The 23,933-nt window shown below is 40.8% G+C and overlaps 1 protein-coding gene across 4 annotated transcripts in view; it reads right to left on the reverse strand.

Moving 5' to 3' along the window:
• The window catches only part of LOC126927110 (uncharacterized), a 332,444-nt gene that overhangs the window by 85,442 nt on the left and 223,069 nt on the right, over nucleotides 1–23,933 (reverse strand). The window contains exons 3-5 of one of the 4 annotated variants that reach the window (XM_050743444.1): nucleotides 14,585–14,820; nucleotides 14,281–14,382; nucleotides 14,098–14,206 (exon numbers count right to left, since the gene is read on the reverse strand). The exons of 2 other annotated variants lie outside the window; for them this stretch is intronic. The gene's annotated coding sequence lies outside the window, so the exon portion shown is untranslated. The remainder of the gene's footprint in view (nucleotides 1–14,097; nucleotides 14,207–14,280; nucleotides 14,383–14,584; nucleotides 14,821–23,933) is intronic. One more of the 4 variants, XM_050743445.1, reaches the window with a different exon arrangement.

Genomic DNA, 23,933 nt, shown 5'->3' on the forward strand with positions numbered 1-23,933 from the left:
ATGAAGAACGTATTCCATTCGAGACAAATTTTTATATTGTCTGTGCGTAACACATTATCGTAAATTGTGACTATACCGATAAGAGTCACTTTCGAAAGCTTTGATTTAGCATTCCGTTGATACACTGTTTGACTGCTGTTACGTCGCGTGAAAAGGTCCGCGCGACGTACTTTAATGTCTGACCGTCCAGACCCAAACGTCATTAGAGAACCCTCAATAAAACTAAGGCCCACCATAAACCGATTCTCATTAGCTTGCAGAAACCTTGAATCCTGCAAGCATTTTCGGTTTATAGCGGGTACTTAAAAGGTCCTTAGGTTTATTGAACGTTCTTAAATATTACGGAGTAAGCTGGTAGTTATGACGGGAAAAATTGTTAATTATATGACAGGGAAAATCAGGCATTTAGAGATTAGAAACATCTGGGTTTTCCCACGAGTCATGCCGTTAGGATGCTTCCATATCCCAACTTCAACCGTTAACGTCTTAGCTAATGGTAACGGGGATCTGTGTCCTCATGTTCATAACGGAAAGTACGAACAACGAATCAGCTTACTTCGTTCAAAACCTCCATCGTCATTGACACAGGTAGACGTACGAGTCAGTCGTTCGTAGTAGTACGAGTTAGTCGTTCGAGTAGTACGAATCAGTCAGTCGTTCGAGTCAGTCGTCAGTGCAAGCCACCCAAGTCAAACAGTCGGAGTCAAGCAGTCGACGTCTCCTCATTCAGTCTTTCGGTTGATCCTGTTGATTCGATTCAGTCAAAGTTGGATCTGATCAATCGCCACATCTACTACGACCCACGAGCCTTCCTCTCTCAGATTGGCAGTCAGAATCTGAGCAAGATCCAGGCAATCTTCAGACTCAACGACGTTACTATTGTGTGTGATTAAACGAAGCTGTTGGAGAAAAATATAATCATAACCCTACCAATCACGGAGTTATATTAATTCAACCACCCCTATTATCTTAACGGAAATCAGGGGATCGATCTACTCGCGGCGTCGATCATTAGAATCGTAACGGGAATTTACGACTCCCGTTGACGTGTTTCCTCGCGATTGCGTCTCCCCGCGATAGCTCGAAAATACATGGTCCTTCGAGCCGGATCACGTGCCAGTGTCAAGTAAGTGTCCACACACAGTGCCACGTGTTCCCTTTGAATCCAACAGCGGAAGTGTATCACTGCATTAAGGTCAGCGACGTCAGGAGCAACACCTTCAAAAGATATACACACTGGTCGAGGCACGCAACCAGGCAGCGTCCCGACGTAACTGAGTAATCAATTTAAGAAGATTTCAAGTCGATCCACATCCCGAATCATGCCGACCCCAGCTAAGATCAACAACTTGAGGAAACGACGTGATAAGTTGTTCGAAGGCACGTTAACGACTATAAGGGACCGCATCGATAGATACGAACAGTCAGGCATGCAAGATCTTGCATATTTGAGATCATCTCAAGCCCTACTCAGAACCGGGTGGAAACGATTCCTATCACTCCAGGACGAGTTGGACGACATCGAGGACGAGGATATCGTTCAGGAACGCGTAGCGTCGGAACAGTACAGTTCCCTGGACGAGAGAATACAGCATCTCCGGGAAGGAAAGCCATCTTCAATCCCGCCGCCATCAAAGGGCACCGATTTTCCCGAAGCGAAAATGCATTTACCAGAAATGCGGCTACCAGCATTCGACGGGAAATTCGAAAATTGGAACGCATTTTTTAACACATTCAACTCGACTATCGACATGAACTCTCACCTAACCACCTTACAAAAATTCCATTATGTGCGGGCTTCCTTAGTAGGGGAAGCCGCGAGTTGTGTGAATTCTCTAGTTTTCCATGAGGAGAACTATCCGAAGGCGCTGAGCCTTCTCAAGCAGAGGTACGATTGTCCGCGACGCATCGTGTCATGCCATGGATTTGCAATCATTGACTACTCAAAGCTGACGCATTGTTCTCCAATGGCCCTAAGAGACTTGGCCAATGTCGTAAGACAGAACCTCGACGCACTAAGCAGTTTGGGACAAACCGTACATCCGAATAGCCTCATTCTTAATCTCATCAGCTCCAAACTACCCGATTACGTCAGGCAACAATGGGAGCTAACCTTGACCAACAAGGAGGTGCCTCAATACACCGATTTGCTAGATTACCTCGAGAATCTAGCGCTCACAGGCATCTCACCTTCCGATATCAAACAAATTAAAACACCGGACCAATCCAAAAGAATCCGACAGCGTAAGACACGAGGACAGACATTCACCGCATCCCGGGTCAAGAATTCCTGCCATTCTTGCAAGGGCCAACACTCCATTTGGCATTGCGACGCCTTCAGAGCCAAAAGCGTCAGTGAACGCTTGAAGGAGGTCAAAAGTGCACTCCTGTGTCTGAACTGCCTGAGTGCGGGACACACAACTCGGGATTGTCATGCCGGGTCTTGTAGGGTGTGTGGAGGTCGCCATCATACAATGCTACATCGGGACAGGCAAAAGGTAAGGTCGACTTCCTCCAATTCAGATCAAGGTTCCTCCCCTTCCAGCAGGAGATCATCGACATCCCCGTCAAAGACTCGGAAGGTCGCAAGGAAGCACAACCCAAGGACTTCACGGACTTCAAGTCCATCAACCAGTCCGAGACAGACGCACAATTGACGCCAGGCACGCCGAACCCCAACAAGGACCGATCAAACCCGACCATCAGATCCCAAATTATTGTGCAATGACCTAGTAATTACAGCACAAGTTAACATGCTGACCGACAAACGGCAACCTATTCGTTGCCGTGCGTTGCTCGATACTGGATCCAGCATGAACTTCATTACTAGAAGACTAGCCGATTCCCTTGGAATAAAACAAAAGAAGTGTTCGGTCCCAATTGGGGTTCTCGATACTTTAACGACGACGGCAAGGCGATACATAACGGCTACGATCACGTCAACCGACGGCAGCTATGAACGTACAATAACGTTCCTCGTCATTCCGGCTATCTCGACCCTGATCCCAAGTCAACACATCGATCGCTCGACATTGGAAATACCAAAGAATATCAATCTGGCCGATCCACGATTTCATGTGCCAGGTCCGATCGATGTCTTACTGAGTTCAGGTACGACACTTGCTTCGATGTGCGTCGGACAGATTAATCTGACGCGACCAGACGAGCCGGAACTGCGTTTACAGAAAACCCGATTCGGCTGGGTAATCGGGGGGAGTCCAACTTACCAAATCGCGACAAATGCATTCCACGCCTCCACAACGGCTCTGCAAGCTGATCTCGCGCGGTTTTGGGAAATCGACGAAGGACCCCCGATTCAACATCTCTCAGAGGCAGAGCGACGATGCGAAAAACACTTCCGAGATCACGTCCGACGCACCAGCGAAGGACGATACATTGTCGCCCTTCCATTTCACAGCCAGCTCCCATCCCTTGGATCAACCAAGGCACTAGCGATGAGACGACTCGCATCACTCCACCGCCGATTCCAACGCGATAACTCATACGAAATCGCGTACAGTAATGTGATCCAAGAGTACATAGACTTGGGTCACGCGACGAAGATCGACCCTGGTCACCTCGCTAATCACGAGTATCATCTGCCACATCACAGCGTGATCAAGGAATCAAGCGACACCACTAAGCTCCGGGTTGTGTTCGATGGATCAGCGGCAAGCAACACTGGAGTATTGCTAAACGATACTTTGCTCACCGGACCAAAGTTGCAGGAGGATCTATTCGACATCCTACTTAGATTCCGGTCTCACCAGTATGTTCTAACTGGCGATATTGAAAAAATGTATCGCCAGATATTGATACGCCCAGAAGATAGGAAATATCAACAAATTCTGTGGCGCAATTCCGACGGTGAGATCGACTCCTATCAACTTAACACCGTGACGTTTGGGTTGTCAGCCGCTCCATACTTGGCCATACGGTGTCTCAAACAATTGGCAGACGACGAGGGACACCAATTCCCGCGAGCATCACTGGTATTAAAGCGAGACTTCTACGTAGACGACGCCCTCACCGGAGCTGATACGAAGGAAGAGGTACTGTCGATTCGGAAGGAGCTCACCGACCTTCTGCAATCAGGCGGCTTCAATATTAGAGGAAGGGCGTCCAACGATTCGGACGTACTGAAGGGGCTATCCGAACAAGACAAATGCCGGAAGCTACAATTAGGTGAGTCTCAGACCCTAAAAACCCTCGGGGTTTTTTGGGAGTCCCAAGTTGATTCAATCCTCTATTCGGTCGATACCCTAGCTGATCTCCCACGCGTTACAAAGCGATCAATAAGTTCGGTGATCGCCAGAATTTATGATCCATTAGGATTGCTAGCTCCAGTGATAATTCGAGCAAAGATTATTTTGCAACATATATGGTCATTAAAGATCAACTGGGATGAATCACTTCCCGCGGATTTGCATACGGAATGGAGCCGGTACTACACCCAATTAGCGTTGATAAACAACGTCCGGTTTCCACGAAAAGCTGTAATACCAGCAACGACTAGGATGGAACTCCACGGGTTTTGCGATGCCAGCGAGAAGGCTTACGGAGCCTGCGTCTATCTCCGCACCATTAGTTCCGACGGCTCCATCCAATCCCATCTACTCACCGCGAAGTCAAAGGTCGCTCCGCTCAAAACACAGACGATCCCACGACTCGAACTGAGCGGAGCACTCCGTCTGGCTACCCTGATCGCATCAATCCAGAAAGCCCTGACGATCGAGATCTCTCGGATCGTATACTGGACTGATTCCACCATCGTGCTCCAGTGGATCAAAACCTCGCCGCATATGTTAAAAACATTTGTGGCGAACCGAGTAGCCGAGATCCAACTCAAGACTAACCTCTCCGATTGGCGTCATGTACCCACCGCCGACAACCCAGCGGACCTCATCTCACGAGGTCAGACGCCCAAGGAGTTCCTGCGCCCGTCCATTTGGAAAAATGGACCATAATGGCTCCAGCAAAACGAAGAGCATTGGCCAACATGGAACCCAACTACGTCGGGCGAAATTCCTGAGCAACAGAGGTCACCCTGCCTGGCAGCGAACCCAGTCGACCATACGATATTAGAAAAATACTCGTCATGGTCAAAACTAACCAGAGTCGTCGCTCGCTGCTTTCGATGGAGACAGAAGCAAAGCCGGGCAGTATCTCTAACAGTAGATGAGCTCATTTCGGCAGAAAATAGATTGCTTAGACTCCTACAAAACATCCATTTTTCGAAGGAGATTCGCTCACTACAAAAAGATCGGACCACGTCCGTGGGAGGGAAACTCCAACGCCTAAATCCTTTCCTCGACAATGAAGGGATAATACGAGTCGGAGGATGACTCACTAACTCACAGATGCCCTTCCACCAAAGGCATCCGATCATTCTGCCAAAATCATCAGTGACTGAGCTCATTATCGACCAGGAGCATCGACGCAACCATCATTCCGGAACCCAGGCCACACTATACACTATTAGACAACGTTATTGGCCTGTCGACGGCCGAAGCCAAGTATGGCGCACCATCAAGAACTGCGTCCGTTGTTGCCGAGCCAATCCACCATCAGTAGAATATCTGATGGGAGACCTGCCGGAGTCACGGATCACCGAGTCGCGGCCCTTTACGAACATCGGGGTTGATTATTGCGGCCCGTTCTATGTCAAGGAGAGAAGGGATCGTAATCGCCGAAGGGTAAAGGTGTACGTCGCCATATTCATATGCCTGGCTACCAAAACCGTTCATATCGAATTAGTGAGCGATCTGACAACCGACGCATTCCTTGCCGCGCTCCGCCGGTTTATCTCTCGGAGAGGACATTGTGCGACCATCCTTTCGGACAACGGAACTAACTTCGTCGGAGCAAACAGGGAGTTGAAAGAACTTCACCTCCTATTACAATCCGACGACCATCAAGAAAGGGTGCAGACCTTCCTCACCGATCGGCAGATACAGTGGTCATTCAACCCTCCGAATTCACCACATTTTGGCGGTTTATGGGAAGCCGCGGTGAAATCATTTAAACGGCATCTTATTCGCACCGTTGGCACGGAACTCTTGACCTTCGAGCATCTCAATACTCTGGTTATTGAGATCGAAGCGATGTTGAATTCCCGTCCACTTACTCCCATCTCAACAGATCCTAACGATCTCCCAGTCCTCACTCCCGGACATTTTTTGTTAGGCGACACATTTACCAACATTCGGGAACGAGATCTTAGGACAATCCAACCAAGCCACTTATCTAACTGGCAACGTATCCATCAGCTTAAGCAGGAATTTTGGAGTCGATGGCACCGAGAATATCTCAACGAATTAACCAGCCGTAGCAAATGGTACAAGGGCAAACATGGCATTCGTGAGGGCACAATCGTAATTCTCCGAGAAGACAACGTTCCACCTATGCATTGGCCCTTGGGCCGCGTCATTAAGGTCCACCCAGGAGCCGACGGAATTATACGGACAGCCACGGTGAAGACAGCGACGAGCATCCTGGATCGCGGCGTCAAACGATTGATTCCACTACCCTGTCAACCGGAATCGGAGGAACCCGGACAACCACGAACAGCGGAGAACGCAGACGAAAGTTCCCCCTGATACCATCCATGGACTTTTGATCGGGATTCTCTCAACGGGGGGAGGATGTTACGTCGCGTGAAGAGGTCCGCGCGACGTACTTTAATGTCTGACCGTCCAGACCCAAACGTCATTAGAGAACCCTCAATAAAACTAAGGCCCACCATAAACCGATTCTCATTAGCTTGCAGAAACCTTGAATCCTGCAAGCATTTTCGGTTTATAGCGGGTACTTAAAAGGTCCTTAGGTTTATTGAACGTTCTTAAATATTACGGAGTAAGCTGGTAGTTATGACGGGAAAAATTGTTAATTATATGACAAGGAAAATCAGGCATTTAGAGATTAGAAACATCTGGGTTTTCCCACGAGTCATGCCGTTAGGATGCTTCCATATCCCAACTTCAACCGTTAACGTCTTAGCTAATGGTAACGGGGATCTGTGTCCTCATGTTCATAACGGAAAGTACGAACAACGAATCAGCTTACTTCGTTCAAAACCTCCATCGTCATTGACACAGGTAGACGTACGAGTCAGTCGTTCGTAGTAGTACGAGTTAGTCGTTCGAGTAGTACGAATCAGTCAGTCGTTCGAGTCAGTCGTCAGTGCAAGCCACCCAAGTCAAACAGTCGGAGTCAAGCAGTCGACGTCTCCTCATTCAATCTTTCGGTTGATCCTGTTGATTCGATTCAGTCAAAGTTGGATCTGATCAATCGCCACATCTACTACGACCCACGAGCCTTCCTCTCTCAGATTGGCAGTCAGAATCTGAGCAAGATCCAGGCAATCTTCAGACTCAACGACGTTACTATTGTGTGTGATTAAACGAAGCTGTTGGAGAAAAATATGATCATAACCCTACCAATCACGGAGTTATATTAATTCAACCACCCCTATTATCTTAACGGAAATCAGGGGATCGATCTACTCGCGGCGTCGATCATTAGGATCGTAACGGGAATTTACGACTCCCGTTGACGTGTTTCCTCGCGATTGCGTCACCCCGCGATAGCTCGAAAATACAACTGCTGTTCCACACGGTTGAAGGTTCTTCCATCTTCGAATGAGATTTCGCGTCAACCGGGAAAGATAGCGGCGTTCGAGCGAATCCCAGCGTGAAATTGTTGGATGATTAAAGTGGCCGGAGATCGGTTTACCGGCTCTCTGTCGAATTAAACGAGACACTTCGAGTTTAAGGGATGATTCAAAGTTTGAACAGTTTCATTACACCTTGTGTTCATCCGTTCTGAATATCTCGAGTGGGTAAAATAGTAGATAAGTGAATTCAATCGACAAAAGTTCAGTTAGTCGGATATTAAATAAAACTTCCTTCCAACAAATAGAGTCCAAGTGAATGAAATCCTGCTTCTATTTCTGCAGTTCTACTTCTGTTCCCAAAATTCTATTTCCAAAAAGTTTATTTATTTAAAAACAGAATAATATTTTCGAGTAATTTCTATATTGAAAACTCCAACTTTATGACACGTCGTTGAACCACTGGCGATGATATAAATTTTTAAAATCTGGGGCAGACTCTTACGTACGGCCTTAATTGTAGTTAGATCAATTAGTGACCTTGCTTAACGCTTTACGACCCTACTGAATTGTATTTCACCTACTACACTTATCGTAAATTGTCTCAAAGCTGAATGACGTCAGATTAATTGGCCCCCAACGACATGTTTTTTTGGAAAAAGGTGCATTATTGCCAACGTACACATTGCTAAGGCGATAAAATCGGGAGAGAAATTTCGAGAATGTAACGAGTCAACAATGGCTACCTTGGAACGATATCAATTGCGCTCGAGAGGCGATGAATCGTCAATTCGCGTGAACTATCATTTACAGGCATAAATTTGCTTAAATTCCTTTGCCAAAGAATTGTGTACATGTTCGTGTGTAAACACGAGTTTGCATTGTCTTTCGTGGATCGAGGGACGCCAATTATCAAGTATGCTTTTACTATTATGCAGCTCACAAAAGACCCTTGCCTATAGTGCCTGAAATACTCGAGAGTATTCCTTTTTCCACGACATTCGCGAGAATGCGCTCGCCTGGATTTATGTCGGCGCCTACTTGATTAAATTAACCGCATAAAATGCTCGCACAATTCCTTTGAATATCCTTCAATTGTGTTACATCCTTTAGGACATTTTCGTTCCAACCATTATTTTTATTGCTATGAAATTGGTTAAATATCTTAAGGTGAGATTGTCTCGTGTAACAACAACAAGAGTAGTGATTATTATGAATTTTCTTTTTAGTCTAACTATCGGTTACGCGGTAAATACTAGACCTTTTTAAGATATAAATAGATAGTTTTTAAGTACAGATGTAATTTGTTTGCTTTATTTTTAATTTAATGATAATTATTTTTCGGGTCATTATTATTTCCTTCCTCTACGTTAAGGCTGTCTCTATATAGTCGTCTTTGTCCGGATAATCCTCTCTAAATTCCTATAATCTTGGTGCTTTTGCAACACTAAACTCAAAGGAAACATAGCGACACATCTACTATCGATGCCATTAACAACCAAAGTTTCACTCAAGCTCCTCCTACTCATATTTTCTACGATACTGTACCTATTCGCGTAGGAATTTAGTAACGCACAATTGATACTGTTTTCTACGGAATTAAGAAATTTCAAGGTTCTCTTCTCTGATGAAATTTCCACATTGACTTTGTTAAGGATTATGATGGAATGAAACATTTGGTCAAAGCGAAGAGAAGTATCGTTAGCTGGAAACTCTGCTATCGGAAGCGATACCGGTGGAATTATAAGCATCAAAGCCACTCATTACGGTGGAATTATGCAGGCACGATAGAAAAAGGTATTACCACGAAAATCCACGTGTTCGGTTAACGAGGTCACCCAGCACCGCCGTTAACGTTTTTCACACGGCAGAAATGCACTCCTTTATATTCTCTTTCTTTCCGTGAATCGTGAATTTTTATTGATGGCGGTTTTATATAGCGTACGTGAAGGTATAAGCAGCGAAAATCTCATTAGATCGCTGTTGGTCCATAGTATCCAAGTCGTTTCAAGTTGCTTGTTAAAGTGCGCGCAAGAATATCGTCATCTCTTTGTTATCCTCTTATACATATACCGTTAGCTCAGCTTGAAAATAGATAAAAATCCATAATTGTTATAAAACTCCGTAAGTGCAATAATTAAAGTTCCGATAATTCTAATTAAATTTTGCCTATTCTCGCCTATTATCGAAAATGAGAGAGGAATTATTATCAATAAGCGCGCTATCAATAAGCGAGACTCTACTACGTGCGCACGTAGTGTACTCTTGATTTTGAATTATTACCGAATAATGTCGTACCTTTGAGAAGCAAATAATAATCAGTTAGAAGATTTCTAACGAACGTCATTAGAATTTTACAGACGATTCGACGAAATAGTATCTTGTGTTGACAGAAATTTTGTCTCGAGGTTTCAATTTTATCTCGGATAATGTATTTTTGAAAAACAAATAATAACCGATCAGAAAATTTCTACTATTAACGTCAATCGAATTTTATAAATCAATTCGACGAGATAGTATTCCGTGTTATCAGAAATTTACAGGAAATTTTTCAACTGTGACTCGACGTACGTAAGTCCGTAGCCAATGGAAACGTTTAGACGCTGAACAACGAGCCGCGATACGCCTCGTGAAATCGCTTACGCGTGTTCAGATTTCGTTGTTTGTGCAATCGGTACACGTAACAGACTTATTGAAGTCAGGTGCTAGAATTTCCTCCATTAGAAGAGCTGATGTGCCTGCCTTATGAAATCCATAATGTTCAATGGGAATGTCTGTCTTTTATGATGATCTTATTGCACTGTTTGAAAGCGGTATGATTAAATCGATAATATGGAAATTCTCATGAAATAGGAAATTCTTGTGGCTTTCGAAACAATTTCGATTTAGGATCGCCAGGAGTTCCGCGGCTCGGGTAATTAGCAATTGAGTAACGTGTGCTAGAATTAAGTAATCAGCCAGCGTCTCGGACACAATGCGAGCCTGGTGCAATTAAACACGCCTTAATGAAGAATAAGTCGCGAACGCTATGCTACAGCTAAATTAAATCATCAAGCTGGATATTTCTCCGTATTCCTGCTAACGTCGTTGTGTTTAATCGAGCTGATTTTGCGCAAGAGAGCGTGTAACACATTACAGAAGAAAAATAAATATTTGATGTCGGCGAGATATCGTGGACAATAAAAAAAAAAAATACTATCGAGAGAGCGGAAGGCGTTAATAGTAAAAACGTGGAGGAGATATTGCGTGAAAAGGCTTGGAGCCTTTCATAGGATGTTCTTCGTTGCTCAAACACTACCAAACAACTTCTTTATACACTGTGAAACTATCATCTTCCATATTCATCTGATTGTTCAAAGGAAAAATATGAAATAGCTAAACAAATGACGAAATTTATCGAGTACTCTTTTTCATGTATATACATGTCGGAGATGGAAAAACACCGGAACCTCTCCTTGGATTCTCGGGAATACCGTAATGTCGTAATTTAGATTAAACAAATGTCGCTCCGATTGTTCGAGGTTTATGATAGTGAGCTTGGGCTCGAGGCGACAACCAGTCGCCGAACGTAGCCGCGGTCAAGGGATGAACGTTTTGTCTAACAAAGGCATGAAGTAACTCTATAGCTCTCCTTAAAAGAAATACTTAGGACGGGGCACGACGGTAAGCATTTCAACGATTTCTGTCCCGTGGCTCGCCACACGCAGACTCTATTCTTCGAGTAAGATGATTACCAGATGTCGACGCGTCTCCACAGTACATGTTCAGCTAGCCCGAGGACCTGCTATAAATCTTAAGATCTGTTTAACTAAAGTCCTTCAAACCGACAAACAGTCCTCGTCCCAACTACGAGAAAATAGGAGAAATCTATTTTCTCACGAACGACGCTTCCTCTTCTCGAACTTTCTTTTAAGGGCGACTAGCACCCTTCCCTAACCACCAACATGGAAATTGACCAATTAACAGTAACGCCAATTTCCCTCACTTTCCGAATGAAGGCAGAAACCAGTGAAGTTCGGTGACGATGTTATCGCAGAGGAAAACTATTGCTGAGTGTTGGTCGCCTAGTGAGGTCGCTTGTGGGTGGAAAGGAACGTTGAACGTGAAAAAAACCCCGACCTTCCCATTTTTACCTTGTGCAGTAATAATCATAAGGAACGTCTCGACTTGCATATATTTTATAACAATTAAGGGCCCTAATGGTAAAATATAAATGTTTAGTTTTATAATAGTTCCTTAGGATTATTGTGGTCCAGCTAATTATATTTGCATAGCTAATGGCCGCCTCGACCGGGGAATGGATTCTGAGTCACTGGACGTAACAATAGATAAATATAGAAAATACCTAAAATACAGTAATCATAATATAGTATTTGATGAGCGAAGAAAATCTCTACATTTTTATTCAAGTCTATTTATTCAATTGCGTCGATAAACATGTTGATGAGTTGCATAAACAACTATGATCGATAGATAACAAACTTGCACAACATTCTCTCACAGGTTTTGAAAAGAAAAACAAAGAAAAACGGAAGAAATCAAGAAAGTTCCAGGAATATCTCTTTCCTCTTCCTCTTTTCTTCAAATTATATCTTTAGCGGTTCTAATGGTTTCTGGTATCTTGTGAACACACATATACATTCCACGTTGTTCAGCACGCACGTGCGCATACAAGTTGGAAAGGTTACGCAACAAGTTTGTATTCTACGAAAAATGGAATAGGCACTGCCGTGTATCAGCGCAGCTAATCGAGCAGCTTCAGCCATTCGCAAGAAAAAATTAAAAAAAGAAGGAAAGAGAGATTCTCTGATGAGGGTCGGTTATGTAACTTGGACAAGCATTACACGAAAGAGTCCAGGGAATGCAGGTCGTACTTGCAACTGTGGAACTTGCACGAGAGAAAAAAGCGGTGCAATTTTGATGGGCCCATACGTGCTCAGAAATTGTGTAAATGGCAGGGATTCGATTGCACAAACGTGTTTATCACTTCTATGACTATTACGGTGAAGGAGATCAGCCAGAAGTGATCCAGTCGTTATATCGCCTCACGATTTCCGTTCCAATCGACCGCGAAGGCGTCCAAGATTAATGGACACTATAAATTAAATCTAACGGAGGAAATTGAAATAGTTAAACCATTCTATTTATCGTTTTGAATATATGATTAAGCGGACGTAAACAAATGTGCGTTTCAGTGGCGATTTTCCGTGTTTAGTGAATCTATTTTAGACATGTATCTATATTTCAAGGTATAACTCGAGGAAAATAAATTGATCCTTTAAAGATAGATATAAGATTTTAAAGTTGGCAATAAGAAGTTAAGAAATTAGGAAATTTGTTGCACGTTGCTGAAATGTGACAAAAATTGAGTTGTTGGTAGCTAATGACAGAATGCAAAGTCAACATGACACTTGTTTATTGATTGCACGGAGATGTGTATGTATATATGTTACTTCCACCCCGAGAAAGCGAAGAAGGGGAGAAAGTTACGAGAAAATCATTGGCTTCCCGCGTGCGCCATCGCGTCGTCTATGAAGATACGAAGACAAACAGACATGAGCATCCTGTCCAACTACTTACACCTCACACCAAGTCGAACATAATTTACAGTACGTTCGTCTGTTGATTTATGATTTAAATTACCCGTGAGAGAGTACATTCGAAGACACTTAACGGAAAGAGACGTCCTGTAGCGGAAGTTCGCCATATCTCTTCACCATGAATTTCCCCGTATTTTCAAGAATAAAATGTAAATGACTAATTGAGAAAATGAAACAAGTTCCGAGCACGTGTCTTGAGTAAATAGAATTTCGAAAAAAAAAATAAAAGTAAAAAGATATTCAATTCTTTGACGATTCTCCTAACGAAGTATGAGATTTTCAATTGTTGGCGTCGATAAAAAAAAATGGAACTAAATTGCAACTTACAGTTACATGTTGATGTCGCATGACAAACTTCCTTTTATAGAGTTGATGTTGCAATATGAATTTCGACGGTTGTTTCAAGTTTATTTGTAGACATTGGCAAAATGAAGTAAGTAGATGCTGTTTAGTGTAGGAAAAAGCAGATGTTTAGTGCAGATGGAACAGGAACTGCTAGATAATGTGGAAAGAAATATTCTAAAAAGTTCGAAATGATGCATGATATTTTAGATAAATATTTAAGTATATATGGAAATATATGTATTTTGATATGATAAAAGGTTTGTTGTGTATTACTGCATTATCGTATGAAGAATTTTTTGTCTTCACTACGATGATTAGAAAAATATGTAAAACGTATCCAACATAATTAAACAATTGGAAGCTTATAAAATAATATAAAAATAAATAAGAAGTGATATAGGTAGAAACAACATATATAAATACTGCTATCTTTTAAAATACTTGCAGTACAAAAATATGCTGAAACACGATATAATAAAAAATACTTTACTCTTCGATACAAAAGTAAAAATAAAAGAATGTAATTTTGCGTTTATGTACATCACTTTTCACAGCTCATTGTCCTTTTATTTACACCATCAATCGTTTCTTTCACCCAAGCACCAATTATTCACAATTATTGTTACGATATTTAGGAATATCAATGGAACTGCAACAAACAACATATTTGTGTTATATTTAAATTTATTATCAAACGAATTAAAATAATTTGTATGTAATTACTTCATGCCACCGTTCGTATGGACCTAATAAGGTTCAAAATTTGTGACTTTACTGTAGGAGGTTCTCCGAAGCCTTGAACATTTTGCCACGACGCCCAACCAACTGTAACAATGTTTAAACAAAAATTAAGTAATGTATTCCAACATACAAGTAAAAACATATACATATGATTTATATATTTTTCATACTACGCGATATATGTAAATACAATAAATAACATAACCTACAAATTCTTCATTTCTATGCAGGGGAAAAGTTCAGTATAAAAGAATAATACAAACAAAAATATGATGATATTGTGTACCTTTTGCAAGAAATCTTTCTTCGTTTAAATCGCAGATCGCATTCAAACACAACACAGTCGCTTCAAAAAGTGTCCAAAGTGTAAACGCCACATTATATCGATATGATGAATGATAACATTGAGAATATCACGCAGCGCCACTATCGTAGGGAAAGGTAAAACAGCTTCATACGCATCAAACAATCAATTTGTATTGATTAGGAACCGTCCTGCCATCTTCCGTGTTCAGATGGAAACTAGCAATTAAAAAAGTGGCGTTATGCGGGAAATTTGAATTAAAATTTATTTTTACTATGTCAAAATATATTTAGAGTAATCTCGAGCGATTTAAATATCGCTCGAGATTCCAAAAATAAGATAATCTTGGATTTCATCGATAACGTTTTACAAATGCTTGCAAAAATAGTACTATATGGAAACTAAGAGCCTTAAAACGATATTCGAAAGAATCGGTAGACTTTACAAGTAACTTAACAACGCGATAATACAACGGATGGTTGGGAGCATTATTCTATTTATAATAATTGAACGACAAAGCGCACCTTCTTGGCACTAACGCTTTTGGAACAGGAGTACGAGTGTTTCTAGACGATTCGACGCTCTCTTCTCAATTGAGTTACGTTAACGATTCATGTGTGCCGATTTAGTTATAGAACTTAGAGTTCATTTCATGCTACCCTCGATCGTTCATGACCTCTATCATCATTTTATCACGCGCCGTTCGAGGCACACGTTTATCACGTGTAAGGAAATTCGTGGATTTTAATATTCTGATATCGTTTTGCGTATGCAAAGAAAAGTCGGAATCTTCCATATCGTGATGAAAGTCACGGACGTATTTGACGTGTGCAAAAATCTTTCTTGTTTGTAGACGATAAGTATTCAGCAAAAGCTATGCTAACTCACAGCCTCGAACAAGTGTTGTATTACTGCAAAAAATTGCAACACAGACTAAACTCGCGTCGGCGGAAAGTATGCGTGAATCACGTGTACCAAATGTCACGTTTATGCAACTGTAGAAAATATTGCATTATACTAGGTTTAAAAAAAAGTTTGAGACAAAACTATCATTAATTTCAGGAAAAATTTCCAACCTGTACAATGCACGTTTTATTTGGCAACAAGACAATATAGGAAAATTGTTCCAAAGCCAATGTTTCCTCGACTAATTTAGATCTTCCACGAATTCATTCAAATCATTCATCATCCCCTAACAGATAATAATATTTTTCATATACAACGATAACGACTGCCTTAATTTTAGCTATCTATATAAATCACAAGATACTCTGATTCATTTCTCCGATAATTACGCAAATCGTATGATTACAGATCTTCTGTCACATAAAAATGTGTACTTTTCAATAAACTAGACGCAGCAATAAACATACATTATAATCAAACTTAGAGAATCAATACTAAGAAATCGTATGATTCAAATCCACATCAGTGTGCGAACTATTTCCATAATTTATGCCGTATTAGACTGTACCTGCTGCAATTTCACAGGGTAATAACGCGTTACCATTCACCGACTGAATTAAATGACGCTGAATGTGAAGTACACGAGTCTGACCGCTCATGTTCGCTAAATATCATCGGAGAAATAGAAGAAACAAACGTGGACTTTGGTCGGTTAACGAACGAAGAAAAATGAGAAGGTCGATTTGTGAACGTTAGATACCGATCAAAGCAAATATTATTTCAATCGTCGCATAATTGCAAAAGAAATGATATTCAAAGCTTGCATCTTTTCATCCAAGTAGATTGTAAATAATTATCATTTGTTATTGCAATCCTGTTTTCAGTCCGAATCATGTATTATCTAATCTATTGCCTGCAATAAATAATACTTGGGTGACGTCGAAACTGTTACCCAGGAAGCAAGAGTAAAATGCTTAAGCCGTGCAATTATGAATTACGTGATACGTTACGGTAACAATTTATGAGGCATAAGGTCCAATGATGGAACGAGAGGAAAGAATGATTCTGGTATCAGTTCGTGTGAACTGAAGGCGTGTACAATTGTACACTTAAGAACGAAATTCTATGTTGTCATCGTTTCAAGAATTAATACGTTAATGGTCCAAATTAGACTAGTTTTTATAATACAATGTCTAAGTAATGTCTATAATAATGTCTAAGTAAAGCGATTATAGTTAATCGACCAAAATAAACGTAAAGAGCACTATAACGGTGATTCGAATTTGGTGGAACGTAGCTCGCGTCTGTCGAAATTATAGTTTAGACATTGTACGATGTTATATAATAAAGATTCTACCAGATTCCTCCATGACCGCTGTTGATATTTTCACGCAGATTTGTAAAATATTATGTAAAAAGTCGCATTGTCTAAGGTTGCAGTGGCCCAGTAAATATCGACGTTTTGTCCTCAAACGTAAATACATTCGACGTGTCCCCAATATGATTGCTGTATACTAGTAGTGGGGTAAGCGAATCGTTGATTGGCCAGTTTCAACAGAGGGAGCCTACCAGGTCCGGATCGATGTTGCTAAAAGCTGCAGCAAATGGGGGAATATCAGTCGCTAGTACCACCTCGATCTGACTAGAGACGACCGTTTTCACTTCACAATTTTACTTCGTTTTCACTTTGACTTTTAAACACTTTCGTATAACTTCAGTTACAGAACGTTAGGCGGATTTGCACGCAACATACAGTGAACAAAACATCAACAAACGCAGAGATTAGAATCAGACAATAGAGAGTCGGCAGTTATATTCGAAGGTCTTTGGTGGATAAAATTAATCTGGTAAACCGGTTGTACGAGAACTGATTCTGCAGAGGCAACTCCACAGATTGTCCGTGTGAAACCACGTTGTCGTGAGCGGTAAAGGGAGAGAAAAGGAGCTAAAAAGGGTAAGGAATACCTTACATATAAATATACATAACCAAAGCAGAGTTGAAGTGGTGGCGAGAAGGGAACACCAGTGTGCTGGAAAACGGTGAGGCAGCACCGTGACTATGTAAACTACTAGGATATACTTGTGGCAGCGCGTGCGCAGAGTCGGGCAACGTCTGTATCGACAATATTTATAAAGGTACATCGTAACGTGATAGATAGATCGTCGACGATCAAACAATCAAGTGAATCGAGGGTAAAAGAAGATTTAACCAAAGAAGAGGACAAAATCGGAGAACTGGGCTTTTCTTCGAGCATAGGCAAAGAAGCACGCAAACTGGCTCCAGAGGTGAGGATCAAGCAAATTGGAATGAGGGAGGACCTGTTGTCCATAATACGGCACACAAGTAGCGATCATTTTTCGGAAGGACTCTAGTCGAAGATTGAGCAGCAAAACGGGTAAAAAGGAGACTAGCAATAGACCACTGTTTCCGAGTATTTTATACAAATAGAGGGCTCTTGTTTGCTGGATATTTCAAGCAAAAGCGTTACCAGGATCACTTTCATTCTCTTCCTGTAATTATCGACTTCTCGACTGGTCTACCTGATGACTTGTGTTTTCCTGAAGGGAAACCAAAGACCCTAATTTGAATAGTTCACCGTCGGGTTATGCCCTGGGTTGCCGCTTGTCTCGACCTGTTGGCGGCACCGATTCTGGGTTACTGTCTGGCCGTGAGGAAACTTGCACTGCAAGCCGGCTTTTTCCAAGAAGAAACGAACAAATCGATCGTAACACAAGCGGTGAACGCGATCAATACGTCGACTATACAAAAGGAGACTGCGCCGTGCGCTGATACGATGGCACCAAGCGTCGAAGAACAGCGCCAAGGTAAATCGATTAAATGGAACACTAGTAATATGAGTTTCATCTAATTGATATTATTTACTCGTACAATCACAACATGTTCGATATATTCGATAGGTGACGATGTTATTGAATAGCAATTCAATCGGTAATCAGGTTGCGAAACATTCGATGGGAAACGTTATTTATTTCTTATCTATCGAAAACGAAAGCATCGGATTACTGTGCGTTATGCAATGCAACAGTCGTCATAAAAAATTGCATGGAAATGCAATATGCAAACGAAATTAAAAAATGCCACCTGCGGAAATACCGGATGAAATAATGGCTTTTTTCATCGTTTGTTTTTCTCATTGAAACGCATTACGCTTTTTCGCTCGTTCTCTTTGAATTTCTCGATTCGTGTCAGCTAGATCTTTAGCTATTACACCGAAATTACCACGAAACCAGGCCACGGTTTCACGAATCTGTGATCTCCACTTGTAATAGGAGTGGTGACTATAAATAAAACACGATTTAAATAGATATCCGTGTCGTATGTTCGAAACGCGTGCGACGAATGAAAATTCAGCATGTAACAAATAACTTAAAATTGATAAACTTGTTGTTTTCATTCAGAGCACGGTGGTTTCTTATCAAAAGTTTCGTTTCTTTTTTCTATATCTCAGTAACTAAACGATCGTACCAGGTCCCACGAGTATCTCATCTTATCAAACTCAAGTGCTTTCGAATTTTATAAAGCTTCAATAATTTAAGCTCCTCTCTATCGTAAAATTCTGACAAGAGTTTTCGAGTACGATGAGTTCCAGAAATTATTTTGTTTTATCTAGTTCAAGTAGCTGTCAGTTCAATTTTTCTTTTTCCTTTTTTTTTTTTTTTTTAACGAAATTCTTTGGCAAATTTGGTGAAATGCGATGTAGTGGTAGCTGACGTTACAGCGCATGTTCCAATGCAACAAAATGGTTTTCTCCACAAGACCGATTATTGATTTTCTGCCACTGAGCTTGTTCTTATCCTGCGCATGACAGCATATGGAAATGACCGTGATGAATCTTCGCGAAGACGTAACGCAATTTTCATAATTAATTACTGTATTCTGACGTTACAAATTTCATTGCCATTTGTTCATAGATAAATAAATATTATCGACACGATATTCCATGGAATAATTTAGTATTCACGCATACGTTGGTAGCCGTAGCGTGGCGAGAGTACATGCGTTGTTACAATTCAACGCTTGAATAATAAATCGAGTGACGACACGTTTCAGGTCAACGTACCAACGGTTAAAGCTGGTTTCATGGGGATTCTCGATAGGTGATAGTACATCGTTCGGTATACGCGAATGATCGGTATTGATCGTGTATCGCGTGCAACAGTTTGGTAAATACGACACTCGAAGCTGCACTTTGAATTATAAAACAATATACATACATCGGTATATAATCCGATTGTTTGGGTTGAAAAACTTCCGTTTTCAATACGTTTTATTTTTCAAAGCGAAACGTGCGATTCGTTTGTATAGTCTATAAACGTGCATCGAAGCTCTTTTATCCACGGATCAAGGGGTCTAATTCGTAATTATTTTGTTGACACGCGTTAAGTCGAGAAAAACAGACACGCAAATAAAAATGAAGACAGATATCGCGAACGACGAAATCGTTTCGTGGCGTACGTGCTTTTGCTTATGGTAAAAAATCTACTCAGAGATTCGTTAAATTAGTCCAAATGTAATGACCTTTATCGCTTTTCGACCTTCGATTATTAGGCACAAGGGCATGCCGATTCGAAACAACACGCGATAACGCATATTTCTATCGCCATGTCGAATTTCGTGAACTCAGACAATTCGATAATTCTTACTCCATTTCAATTTTTTATATTGTAAACAACGAGTTAATTATAACGTTACAGACAGGTCGTCGTACGTATTTTCGTACTTGAACTTTAATCCTGTTTTGTACTTTCATTCTATACACCGCAATATATTGCGTACGATTACATATCGATTACGAACGACTACACGATATATTACATAAATTATCGCATGACATATAGAGTTTTAGAAAATATAGCAATCAAATACGTAGATCACGGATATTTATACGGTTCTGAGAAATATAGAAAAATCCAAATAATTACACAATCATATAAAACGTATATAAAAATATGAAGATGTTTGAAAAGTTCGCAACATTTCCGAGAATTGATAAGCTCTGTAATCGATTGCGATAAAATTTGAAGGGGTTAATTTATACCTTTTAGAGATTTCATAAATTTAATTTATATGAAGCAGTATTGTATTTTATATTCGATAGAATGTCAATTCTACGAAAATACATTTTATTTGAATTTCACTACGAACTTTTCAAATATATGAACTATAAAATTACTACATTTAGCGAGTGAAACAAATATTTCGCATGAATATCCGTATTCCAAAAATGAGAATAGAATAAGTCAGAATGTCGAACAAACAAAAAACAAAGTTTGTTGTTGAGATTAATACCGCGAAAGAAGCGGCAGTCGCAAAAGTGTAGTCAAAAGCTCTCGTGCATGAAGAGAGAATTCTAAATATAAAGTTCACCAACGCTCGGTTTTTAACGTGGAACCCAACAGGAAGGCGTCAGTACTCAGTTGAAATTCGCACTCTGAAGCTCGCGAATTCGTCTAGCCGGTTGTGTCATTGAAACGCATTTTTTATTATTGATTCGTCATTAGTTGATTGTCGAACAGTGTTGTTAACGATACATTGTAAAGAACATGTGTGTGATCGGTAAGGATTATTCTTCCATCGATCAATAGTGAAAACGATTTTAATCTAAATGTACGGGTAAAAAGCAGAATGCTCATGCAAATTGTTTCAACCGTTCGCGGAGAGACGCGATCGCTGGATAACGCGTCAACGAGAGTCGTAAATTCTCGTTACGATTAAACAATCGACGCCACGAACTGATTGATCCCCTATTTCTATTACGAGAATAGAGGTGGTTAGGTTTGAGTGTATATGTAACAACTATACTGGGTTGGTTGATAAAAGATTAATAAAAATAACGAAACAACAAGTTCAGTCAAAGATCAACAATTAAAAACAAAAAAGATAACAGTCAAGGTTTGTTTAGCGGTTTGCTTATAACGAGACCTATCGCACTTCGCAGCTTGAGACAGGCGTTATGTGTTAGATTCGATTCAATGTGTAACGTTCGACGTGTCACAAGGAACTAGCCGACTTTAGATGATTTCTTTGTCTCATTTTTAAGACGACCCCCACTCTACTTAGGTCACGCCACCGTTCGCGCCTATGATCACGTATGTCTATTCTTGCGTGGAAAACGTAACGGACGAAATTCGACGTTTCGAAAACTCGCTGCTTGGCGACAGCTGTGCGCTCGTCGATACATTGTATATGATCCGGCGGTCAGATAAAACGATCTGACTGCGACATTGTAAGGCCGCGAGCGATGGTTAGAAAATACAGCCTGTGGTAAGCCTCGTGGCGTAACACAAATGTTGCACGCAATATAATGCTCGCGTATATCTTTTATTTTCACTTTTACGTTCATTGTTTCCTAGAAACCTAAATATTTCATTCGACGAAAACAAAATAAAAATTTAAAACATCTTGCTCATAGCGCGCGAGAAAGAGTTCTTTTGTGAATCGAAGATGCGTCGGAGGGAAACGATAATTTTCTCACTAATTTCATTCTTACTGTTATACGATCACATTGTTCGATTTTCTATCGAATTATGTCACATACGTTCACATTGTTAACGATCATTCGACTGTTGGCTGGCTTAACAAACTAACTTGGCACCGGGTCAGATCTATCATAGCCGTTTGGGTGCATCTTCTAAAATTGGTCGTTATTATTATATTATTATACACATAAAAATAACCGGATGCTACAATGAAATGCCTTAGAAAATATCTGACTTCTATCGTAATCGCGTATTGGCGTTGTTAAATTTGTTCACGATCTGTACATTTATACTCGCGTCTTTGTTGCACAATCCTTTGTCTCCTTGATGTTTATCACTGGCCATACGTCTACACATCAAGCATGTGAAAATGCAATTAATTACACGAGTATCATAGATTCTGTTGCTTTCAGAACCCAAGGATAATATCAAGGATAAAATCAATAAGGACGTCGGGGATAATGAAGTCTCCCCGAAAATTCTCAGGGGTTGTAATCGCGATGTGCGGTTTACCAGGTCGTGGAAAAAGCCAAGTGGCACAACGCCATTCGCGCAGACTCAACTGGAACGGCGATTCCACTAAAGGTTGGGAATTCTGTTTTGTTTACTGCCAATTGCTACACTTAAAAACGAAACCTGTTCATTAAATCATATTAGTCATCTTAAATAAGCGGCTTCGTAGTATTATTTCCATTCGACCAACAATTATCTGTGTTTCTTCTTTTTTTCTTTTTTTACTTCCTATTTTGTGGTTGTATTATGTGTACAAGTCACGTGTTTGATCATTAATTCGTTAGTTTTTCATTTTTCCCGTTTTTGTTTTCAACACGGTCGTTAAGAGGATTTATTACATACGCTAAATAGACTTGTTACGTAAATCAACATTTGCGGCGCTTTGAACAAATTTTAATTTCTATTTTGTAATATATTACATTGTGCTCTTCCTAGTTTTTACATTATTTCATTAACATTATTCATTAACATAAAAAGACATTATTTCATATTGTTCCTTTGTGAAATGCTAAATAATTGTTCTATATTTCATGTATAAATAAAACTATTCTTATATATTTTATACTGCATTAATTTCGTCATACCATTGTAGTAACGATGGTAATAATAAAAAATTTATAACTATTGATAAATAGTTATAATTAATTGCTAATAAAAAATAATTATTCAAATTATGTATTGCTACTAATCTTGGGGCGCCGGTCACCGGTGATCTTGATGATACCACGGCCAAGTTGAGTGCCGGCCACCGGTGACCCTGTCACGTAAAATAAGAAAGAAATTTAAAGGAAAGAAGAAAACTTTATTTTTTCCTCGTTTATACACTTCTGAACTCTAGCCGTGGCCGTTCGGGACTGAGGCTCTTACAATATTTTCTTACTCTCGGTGACATCTGTTTCTTCTTTTGTTTTTCATCCTTCATTATCCCCACTACCCTGTAGGCGTACGTGACTGTTGCTACGCTTCTAGAACATTCGGTGGAAGGACCGTTAGGACATAGATGAACCCTCAGGTACTCCGGCAATATACATTGTCGCCAAGGTCGCCATGTGTAATGTTCAAGTATCGGCTGTCTGGAGAATGTTTAGAAGTGGTCGCCTAAGGTGACGTCAGGGCAAAAGAGTTTGGGGTTACACTCCCCCCTCCTTAGAATGAACTTAGTCCTCGAAGATAGATGGATAGATAGATTCCTTTTCCTCTTTAAGATAGATGGGTGAAATTTTGCCTTGGGTGTTTCCAGGTCGAAGGTTACTTGTGAATCGTTGCTGGTGCTGGGCACAGGTAGAATCGGGGTGAATATGTTGATAGGTGCCGGGTTGATTGGCATCGGAGCGCTGGCTGATGGATTGTTATTTGTCGTGTTTCGCTTGATTTTACAACAGAATAAATGAAAATACAATTTCGGCATTCC

Source organism: Bombus affinis, unplaced genomic scaffold (genome assembly GCF_024516045.1).
Source record: "Bombus affinis isolate iyBomAffi1 unplaced genomic scaffold, iyBomAffi1.2 ctg00000075.1, whole genome shotgun sequence".
NCBI classification, from domain to species: domain Eukaryota; kingdom Metazoa; phylum Arthropoda; class Insecta; order Hymenoptera; family Apidae; genus Bombus; species Bombus affinis.